The sequence below is a fragment of the Coenobita brevimanus genome, chromosome 52 (assembly GCF_032717465.1).
Source record: "Coenobita brevimanus isolate Jiangsu-jjx chromosome 52, ASM3271746v2, whole genome shotgun sequence".
NCBI lineage: Eukaryota > Metazoa > Arthropoda > Malacostraca > Decapoda > Coenobitidae > Coenobita > Coenobita brevimanus.
This window is the reverse complement of record NC_137005.1, coordinates 31547202-31558041: the sequence shown is the minus strand read 5'-3', so window position 1 is coordinate 31558041 and position 10840 is coordinate 31547202.

Genomic DNA, 10840 nt, shown 5'->3' with positions numbered 1-10840 from the left:
TGGAGAAGAGATAATGGTAAAATGGATATTGAAGATGTGAAGATTGGCCTGGGTGGAAGATAGAGTCCCGGAGGATTGAGAATCAGGTATAATTATTCCCATGTACAAAGGAAAAGTGGAAAATGAAGTGTGTGGTAATCATAGGGGCATTTGTCTTTTTATTGTAATAGAAGTATATGGTAGGACACTCATTGACAGTTAGGAAAATAACAGAGGAATTAGCTGCAGATGAACAGGGAGGTTTTAGGAAGGGAAGAGGTTGTGTAGATCAGACATTCATCCCAAAGTCTTTAGTGGAAAAGTTTCTAGAGAAGGAAGTTAATTTGGATGCGGCCTTCATGGATTTGGAGAAAGCATATGACAAGGTGGATAGACAAGGGTTGTGGAAAGTATTGAGAATGTATGGAGTGGATGAGAAGTTGTTGAATTCCGTGAAGAGTATGTATAAGATTGCTAAGGCTGCAGTGCGTGTGGATAGTGCAGTGAGTGAATGTTTCTGTCTGAATGTTGGATTGAAACAGGGATGTGTCATGTCGCAATGGCTGTTCAATCTGTATATGGATGGGGTTTTAAAAGAGATACAAGGTAGGGCAGTGGACGTTGGAACAGCCCTAATGAAAGAGTGCAATGTTTGGAAACTTCCTGTAGTGTTGTTTGCAGATGATACGGTACTGTATTGATAAGTGAAGACGAAGGGGAACTGCAAGGCTTGATGAATGAGTTTGAGAGAGTGTGTAAGAAACGGAATCTAATGGTAAACGTAAGAAATAGTAAAGTTATGGTTTTCTAAAGAATTGACGTCACTAAAAGTACAGTGAGCTTGAATGATGAGGAAATAGAAAATGAAAATGCATTTAGGTACTTGGGTAGTAACCATGGAAGTTTTGAGGATGAAGCGCTTGAAAGAGTATAACAAGGACGAAAAGTTGCTGTTTCTTTGAAAGCAGGGATTAGAAATAGGGAAGTGAGCATGGAAGTATAAAAAAGTCACTACATGATCGTACTGTGATACTATTTTAAAAATATGGAAGTGAAGCTTGGACCTTGTTGGAAGGAGACAAGTCAACAATGAGGACAGTGGAAATGAGCTATCTGATAGGAGCATGTGGGGTTACATGGAGAGAAGGAATGACAAATGACGAAGTGAAAGAGCGTTGCTGTGTTGATGTGGATGGGTCAGAGAGCGTTTGGAGAAATACATTGAGGTGATTTGGCCATGTGGAGAGGATGGAAAGCGAGAGACTAACGAGGGGAGAGTATGTGAGATGGAGGGGGGGAGGGGAGGGAGAGGGAGGCCGAGGATGAGATGGAAGGATGGGGTGAAGAGGTATATAAGAGAGGCGGGTGTGAGCTGGGGGGAGGGTAGTAAAATGGCGAGGGACAGGGCGAAAAGGAGGAGATTATTTTGTTTGTGGCCACCCCTTAGTGGATGGAGGCGTCTGGCATTAGAGAGATGGGCAGATAGATTATGATTTAATGTGATTGATATCAATGATGTTAGCTTGTGAGTTAGTAGCACTGGTGTCAGTGATGGTGGTGATCTTCAGGGATCTATCTGCCTTAGTGAGTGAGGCAAGTGTTGTTTATAATGTGAGTCAACAGGTATATAATATGATTCGTGATAGTGAAATAATGATCTGTATTGCAGCTTAACTATTTCTCTTTTAAGATTGCCAAGTATCTGATTAATTTTCTTCATATTACATCGGTGTCCCGAATCCGCGTATAAATTTTCAGTGATGTGCCAAAGAAACAGTGTGACCGTGCTCTAGTATGGTATACAAATGACACGCACAGGCTCGTGACACTCGATTTTTACATGCATTGCTCTCACAATACACACCCTTTGCACATCTCCTCTGTGTGTGTGTGTGTGTGTGTGTGTGTGTGTAGCTGCGGTGTAATGCAGTTTAGTGAGGAGAGATGAAGTGGGAAGGGGAGTAGTAGTGTAATGAAAAGTAGTTTGGTATTGTGTAGTGTAGTGTACTGTAGTGCTGAATGTTGTGCTTTCGACTTCTGTAGTACGGAGGTGTAGTGTCATGTAGTGCGACTTGCTGTGACGTGGCGTACTGGTGGCGTAATTTGGTGTGAGCTGTGAGCTTGTGTTGTGTGCTGTAGTGTGGAGTATTGTATTGTTGGGTAATGAGGTTAAGTGCAATGTGGAGACGTAACGTTGTGTGGTGTTATACAGTGTGGTGATGTAGTACAGTGTAGCTTGGAGAGATGCAATAAAATAGTGTGGTGTGCTGAAATAAAGTGAAACGTAATGCAACGTTGCGTGTATAAGAAGCAGTGTAATGTAGGTGCGGTAATGTGTAACGAAGCACACTGTATACTGTTGGGGTGTGGTGTGGTGTAGTGTGCTATTGTGTTTTGTGGTGTGGTATGGTGTAATGATATCCGGTGTTGTATAGCGTAGTACTGTGTGGTGTACTACGGTGAAGTATTGTGGCGTGTGCTGCTGTGTAGTGTGGTGATATTTTGTGTTGTGTTGTGCGGTGTGGTGTGGTAAAGTGCAGTGTGGTTTGGTGTGGTGTGACGTGCTGAAATGTGACGATGTGGTGTGCGTGGTGTTTTAGTGTAATATAAGGTAGGGTAACCTGATGCAGTAGTGTGGGAAATGGATGATGTGAGAATGTTGCATGTGTTATGTGGGTACAGAGTAGTGCAGTATGATGACGCGGTGTGATGTGGATGTGTTGTGTGGGAAGTGACATTTTGTGAGGTGTGATGTGGCGTGGTGTATTATGATAGTGTGTAGCTACATTACAGTAGCTATCCCTTGTTAAGTGTAGTTTTGGAGTTTGATGTAGTATAATGTAATGCAATGGGAAACAGTGTGACATTTTATGGTATAGTGTGACATGATGTGTTAAAGTGTAGTTTAGTGTACTGTGAAGATGTGTTATGGTTTTGAGCGAATATGTAGTTTGGCACAGAGTAGATGTGAGACGTGGTGTGGGGTTGGGTCTTAGCGTGTTAAGTGTTTCAAGGCGTGGTGTGGTAGAATTCGAAATATTGGTGCTGTGCGCTATGGAGTCATGGTATAATATGTGGCTTTGGGACACCCGTAAACACGTCTTTCTAGCTATTTATTGAATTCATTATGCTTCACTCTCTTCTAGCATAATTTTGCCCGAAACAATATCGATTATATAACGATATGAATAGCATACAAGAAATTTTTATGGTGTAATATGCAAAATAAATCGTTGAAGATGTGCTACGAAACCAGCTGTACCACCTAGGGTACGATTTATTTCATGTGGTGATGAGATGTGAGGTACAATGTAGAGATATACTGCAGTGGGAGGTAGTGTGGTTGACAGTTTGTACATGTGGTTTGGTGTGAATGTTAGATGTGTGTGATATGGGGTTCAATAGTATGGTGTGATGAGGTGTGGTGTGGCGTGGTGTGGTGTGGTGTGGCAAGGTGTGGTGTATTATAGTATGGCTTGGTGGTATGTTGAGATTTGTGTGATGTGTCGAGCCATGGCTGCGTTGGTGACATCGCCTCCGCTTACCATGATTAAGTGACTGAGTGTGTGTGTGTGTGTGTGTGTGTGTGTGTGTGTGTGTGTGTGTGTGTGTGTGTGTGTGTGTGTGTGTGTGTGTGTGTGTGTGTGTGTGTGTGTGTGAAAGCATTCCAATGTTTGCCTGCTCTTTGATATCCATAACGTGCGTGCAGAGGCGGGTCTCTGTTGACACGATCACATTTTTCAATGCATGAAATCCATACTGATATATAAGGCTAACAGCACACAACTCGAAATATCTTGAAACATGCAACTTGTCTTACCTATCTTTCTGTCTCTTCATCTGTTTTCCTCTCTTCTTATCTACCTATCTATCTATTTCTGTCTGTCTGCCTGTCTGTCTATCTGTCTCTAACTCTTTCGCTGTCCCTGTCACTGTCTGGTTCTTCCTGTCCATGTTTCTGTTTGTTTAACTGTATGTGTATTAACATATCTATTTATGAATCTATCTATCAGTCTATCTGCCTGTCTATACCTATATATCTATATATACCTACCTACCTATCTATCTATCTTTTTACACACACACACACACACACAGTCTTGTGATACACTTGCATATCTGAGTATATATATATATTCGCTTTACGCGTACATATGTACTGCATATCTAAAACTTCCTAAATCTCTGTGGGAAGTTTTATTATTATTGTGAATACTACAATTATTCTAACTTATTTCAAAATTGCATTATTTCAAAGGCTATTTGGTCTAGAGCCTTCAAACTTGGTCAACGTAGCCGGAGAGCGGTCAGCTTCTTTTGGCCTATATGGCGGTAGTCAGTCAACCGGATCTCCGCATATAATCCGGAACACAGAAAAGTGAGTCAGCCATGCTATTTCAAGAACAGCTTGAGTTAGGAAGCTGAAATTTTACTACATTACAGCTTTAGGGCAGACGCAATGTGGAAAGGATACATACTCTTCACGGCATTCCAGAGCTTCACATTTACTCAGTATATCCATAATATTTTCCACGTTCTTTGTCTATCCACTCTGTTATGTGCATTCTCCAAATCCATGAAGGCCGCATACAGCTTCTTTCTCTTCTATAGAAACTTTTGAAAAAAGTTCTTAGGATGAATATATGAACTACACAGCCTCTCCACTTCTTAATACTTCCCTGTTCTCCTCGAACTAATTTCTCTGTTATTTTCCTAACTTAGTCAATAAGTATCCTACCATATACTTTTCCTATTACACTAAGAAGACAAATGTTCCTATGATTACCACACACTTCTTTTCCCCCTTTTCCTTTGTACAGGAAAATAATTATGCCTGACTTCCAATCCTCTGGGTCTCTACCTTCCTCCAAGGCCAATCTGCACATCACTCATATAGATTCTACTACTATCTTTCCCCCGAGCTTAAAAATTTCACCACACACTCCATCATTTCTTGGGGCTTTCCCCATTTTGACTCTCCTCATTGCTTCCACTACTTCCGTCCTTCTGATCTCTTCCTCCGTTCTCATCTCCCTCCTTCTCACAACCATTCCCCATCCACTTATACTCACACCACTTTTATTCTCTATGTTCAACATTCCTTAAATTGTTCTCTTTATCTGTTCACCTTTGTCCCTTCTTCACTATCAATCCACAGTTTCTATCTCTCACTCTCCTACTACCTTCTCTGTCAACCTGTCTAACTTTTTTTACTTTTACTTCCTTTCCAAACATTTTCTTATATCCCCTCCACATTACACTCAAGTTCCTTCCATATACTTCATCCACTCTCTTCTTACTCTCTTATAATATATTTACACTTCTCTTTTCCTCTCTACATATGATTATTTCTTCTCTCAACTTCCTCCATGTCTCTGTTTCCCATCCACTCACTATATGCTTTCTTCTTTGGCACCACAGCTTGCTTCACCTCTTCATTCTACCATGCTGTTCCTTGCACCCCCTTTCGTCTTCTCTTCACCGAACACACCGTTCCAAATGCTGCACAGATTTTTCTGTAAATATCTTGCACACACCTTCCACCTCCCCATCTGCTTCAAATCACTTTTACGCAATCCCTCCTCCACTTCCGTCTTATATTCTGCTTTTTTTTTTTTTTCATCCTTTTGCAACCTTCTACCCTTCTTGTATGGACTACCACCTCTTGCCCTACTCTCCTTCTATTCATCTATCTCATTTGTACCTTGACTTTCACCTCCACCAAGTGATGGTCAGAAAGTTAAATCCTCCAACCTCTCTGAGTCCTTGCATCCAGTATATACCTTCTCATTTTCTCATCCACGCACATACATAATTAATCATTGCTTTCCGATCATTCTGTTCACCAGCCACCCTTCTCATCACTCGATACCTGTGGATCATTTTATGCCTAAAGAATGTATTTTGCTGCCCCCAGCTCCCTCCCTGCACAAATGTTCATTAGAGCACTACCAATTTAATCCACTTCTGTAGGCACACCCTACCCACCAACTTCTCCATCCACCTTCACATTCCTTACTTTTCCATTTACATCTCCAATCAAAAACATTATCTCACTCCTGCCAAACATTTTCATGCACTCCTCCACATTTTCCCAGCACTCTTCTTTCATTGTACTTGCATGATCTTCCCTTAGCGCATATGCACACGCAATCGCCCGCGCTTGTATTCCAACTTTCAATCTTCCCCAAACAATCCTTGAACCAACTGATCCATACTCTCTTATATTCTCCTTCCATCTTCCGTGCATGTGATATATAATATTCTTCAGTTCAGAAGGGCTTAATAAGTCTCTCGGAATTGATGATTCTCTGTGATATGATGTGTCATAGAGGAAAGTGATGAACATGCTCTAAGGGTGAAGTATATACAGCGTGTAGTCGGGCGCACTTTTGTCTCTAAATGGTCTTAATATTTATGATTGCGAAAATGTACTTTGGAAATCAGGCTTCCGCAGGATCTCGTAATTAGCCTACTTTCGAAGATGATACTAACTTCAAAATTTCAGCATTTACTGAAGTTGATGCATAGCAAACCTTATTTATATGTAGAATAATTCGTATGATCTTCTGTTATAATAAATTATGAAGCTTGAAAAAAAAAAATAACATTAACATATTTCTAGGCGGCTTCAGTGCGGTGCAAGAAGTCTCTTACGACATGGCGAAGATATAGCCAGGTCTTTGACATAGCTCCTTAATGTTATTTTACTGAGTGAAGAACAGACCTACAGACACACGGCCTTAACACGAACAACAGTCATGGTAGATCCAGAAAGTATGGTATGGAAAAAGTGGATCTCTTCCCCACAGTCCAATCCTTCCTTTGAATACGCCATCAAGGAAAAACGAAACAGCACCTTATGGGATTGAAAACCTTGAAGGAATTATAGTAAGGCTGACAGAATAGAGACTACTATCAGAATGAAAAGGCAGGAAAAGACGCTGAGTGATGGGAGGGGAGTGGTGGTGAAAGGGAATATGGTGAGGCAGGGAATGGTGGGAGAAAGAAGAGAACGGAGGCAGCGAGTAGTGTAGGCCAGGAAGTGATGTGAAAAAGGAGCTGTGGGAGACAGGAAGGAGTAGAAGGGAGTGGGGGGAGGTTGGAAGTGGTAGGAGAAAGGAGTGATGTGAGTTGGGAATGGTGGAAGTCAGGGATTGGTGAATGACAGTGAATGGTGAGAGGTGGGAGTGATTGGAGTCAGGAAGGGATGGGGGCAGGGAGCGGTGGGAGGCAGGGAGAAGTGGGAGACAGGGTGTTGAGAGAGAGGTGAGGACGGGTGGGAGGCAGAGAGGAATGGGAGGTAGGGAGAGGTGGGAGACAGGGTGTGGAGGAAGGCAGGTATGGCTGGGGAAGATCGGCAGAAAAAATTATGAGTAACCCAGAGAGGCACAGGAGGAGAAGGAATAAATTAAGTGGGATGGAGGGAAAAAGGAAGACACTGAGGGAAGAGAAAGATGACAGGAAGTCGAAAGGAACTGCGAGTAAAGTGAGAGAGAGAGAAAGAGAGAGAGAGAGAGAGAGAGAGGATGGGGGGCACAGCAAAGACAGGAGCAGAAAAAGAGAGAGGAATAGGCAAGAGACAGGGACAGGAACTAGCTCAGAAAGCAGAAAGAAAAGACTTATAGTAACAAGAACACGAAACAGCGAAATAGACAAACGGTATACAGGAAGAGAAAAAGGAAAGAGAGGAACAAGCAAGACAGGCACACAATATGCACAGGCACACCCGTAGGACAGGCATGAGAGCTTATGGGCACATGCACAACACAGTAACACAAAAGGGCACTGGAACAAGCTCAGCATTGAAACTACACTGGAACTACAGCTGCACCACACTGCTTGGTATTCTGCTGACCATAGTCGCAGCGCGCGACTCTGAGGCTGTCATTATCGTGCCTTGGCAACCTACCCCTCAACAGTGCTTCCGCTTTCGTATATAATATGATATGCTTGTGATTCGTTTATATGTTCGTGTATAAAAATATTCGTGTACAATATATTCGTGTATAATAATATGATTCGTGTATAATATGATATCGGACGCAGTGTTGAGAGGTAAGTTGCCAGGGTACGATAATAACAACCTCAGAGTCGTGGGCCGCGACTATAGCACTATAATGACACTGTAGTGTCACCACAGTAACACAAAACTGACACTACAGCGACACTGCACTGGCACTACAGTGACACTACGTCGGTGCTACGCTACACTAGCATTACACCGAAGCTATAGTATCACTACACTGGCACTACAGTAACACAACACTGCCACTACACTACCCTGTCACATCACTATACTGGCACTACACCATACTACACGACACCGATACTATTTTGACACTACACTGCCTCTACGGAGCTACAATGGGTCTAAATTGGCACTAAGCTGGCACTGTCAGGACTCTAAATAATCTAAAACATAACACACTACATAATAGCTAGTAACGTATATGTGTAAAACAGACGTTAGATGAAAGTCATGCCAGAGCGAGAGGGCTAGAGGAAATAACGTTAGCAATTTTAAAACTGCAAAGTGTGATGCTTGATCGGAAAGTCCGCAGGCTCGGGAGGTTCCACACACCCGTGCCCTTACACGTGACACAGATCCTCATATACAGTAGAAATGGCAGAGACAGGGCAGAAGGGTTTAGGAGACAACAGAGACGGCGAGGAGAGAAGGAAGGAGCGTGCGGGATAGCCAATAACCGCTCTCACCTCAGTACGCTCTTATGAGACTCACTATTACTCACCTCAGTGTTACTCTTGAGATATTCCCTTTGAAGAAAATACAGTAAACTGCAATCAAACCCCAGACTCATCTTTATCTTTTTCCTGCCATCTACGACAAGTACAACGAACATTCTCTCCTTTCGTAAAATCCCTGCAAATCAACACACTGTTACAATAGCTCGGCGACAACTACGATATATTATACTTACAATTACGATCTATTATGGCACAACATTCACTACACTGCACTAACACTACAAAGCATTAGCATTACACTAGGCACAACACTGGTGCTGCACTGGTACAACACGAGAAAGAGAGAGATATCGTGGAGACAGAGAGGCACCCAAGCGAAACAAAGAGATAGTATGTGGATGATGAGATGCAGAGACAACATACTCATAAGCAAGCAGACATATACACGCATATACTAACTCGTACATACTGAGGTAGAATCCCGACGATTACACACACACACGCACACACACACATACTAAGTGTATATATGGAGATAGGATATTAACCTGAAACACATCTTGTATCCTGCTGCTAGGATGTTGTTGCTTAACGTTGGTCGGTTTGTTTAAGCAGACCCGTCGACCACCGGTAAGCAACTGTACCATGAGGCCGACCTACAGGTCCAGTATACAGTAGTACAGCACAGCACAGTACATCGTGTCCTGATCTGGCTCCCACTTGTAATAGGCAGCGCCTTGGCGGAGAATGGCCAATACTCTTCCCCACGGCAGAATACAAGGAAGTACTATGAGGAGGTTTGGTTCCTGGATGGACACTGCAGCTACTTCACCCCATCCAGGGTCAAAAACGCCACCACAATACTCGTAGGCTTTGCTTTACAGCCGCTACAACTAGGTACACTGAGTAAATACACATTCACACACACATACACACACACAAGTACACACACACATATAATACACACACACAAGCACACACACACACACACACATATACACAAACACATGCAGATACACGCAAACATGCATACACACACATACATATACGCACACATATAGACACCAATGGGCACATTCAACTAACACCCCCTCCCCCACACACAGGTACAATGGGAGAGAGGTGAGAGAGAGACAGAAACAAACATACTACCTGCGCAAGAAGTTAGCAGTGTTTAACTTGCAGATCAGAGGCTTGCTGAACTTACCAGAATATAGCGCATGTGGGGGTGGTACTTGTTCTGTGTGTGTGTGTGTGTGTGTGTGTGTTCTTTAACTCCTAGTATACTGTTTGATGGATATGAATGAAACATCTCAGGTGAGTTCGTCTGGGTACTGGGAAGGTCTTCACTATATGCAATATTGTAACCATGATTTTTAGGAAGGGAGGAAGTAGCCCCCTTAATAAATTTAAAAAAAATATTGAAATAGTGACGGAAAGGTATAAATACCTTTGTGATCTTAATATATGTTTTAAAAATTTACTTTCATCCATAATGCGATATCTGGGGAGCGAGAGCCCCCAGTGATTCTTAGGAGGGTAAACCCTCTCCCTCTCTCTCTCTCTTTCTGTGTTTATATATATATATATATATATATATATATATATATATATATATATATATATATATATATATATATATATATATTAAATCATCACCATCCGGACCTCTTTTCCCACCTTAGGGCAGAATGACAAGTAGCAATGTCCAGACAGTCCATATTTGCGCAGTCCAATGGGCCATGATTCTATTCACTCATCATTCAAGCCCCTGGAATCCTGGCTCTATCGGATACGCTAACAACATTCACCACGTTCTGTAGCTTCGCATAAACGTATCCGATAGAGTCAATCCAGACGCTGTCACGTTAAAAAAGGGACGCCAAATCCCTGATCATGCACTTCTCCTCACAATCCAGCCAGCTCGATCTCTAGTCAGTTCCCTAGCCTCACCGACTTCCAAACCTCCCTTCCTCACACACTCATCCACCATATCACCCCACCTTCTCCTTGGTCTAATTCGCCTTCTCCCTCCTTCAAATTCGCTCAGATATACCTTTTTCGCCACTCTATTGTTATCCATTCTCTCCACACGACCATACCATCTCAGCACACTCTCTTCGATTCTGGTGTCCACTGACTTCTTCACTCC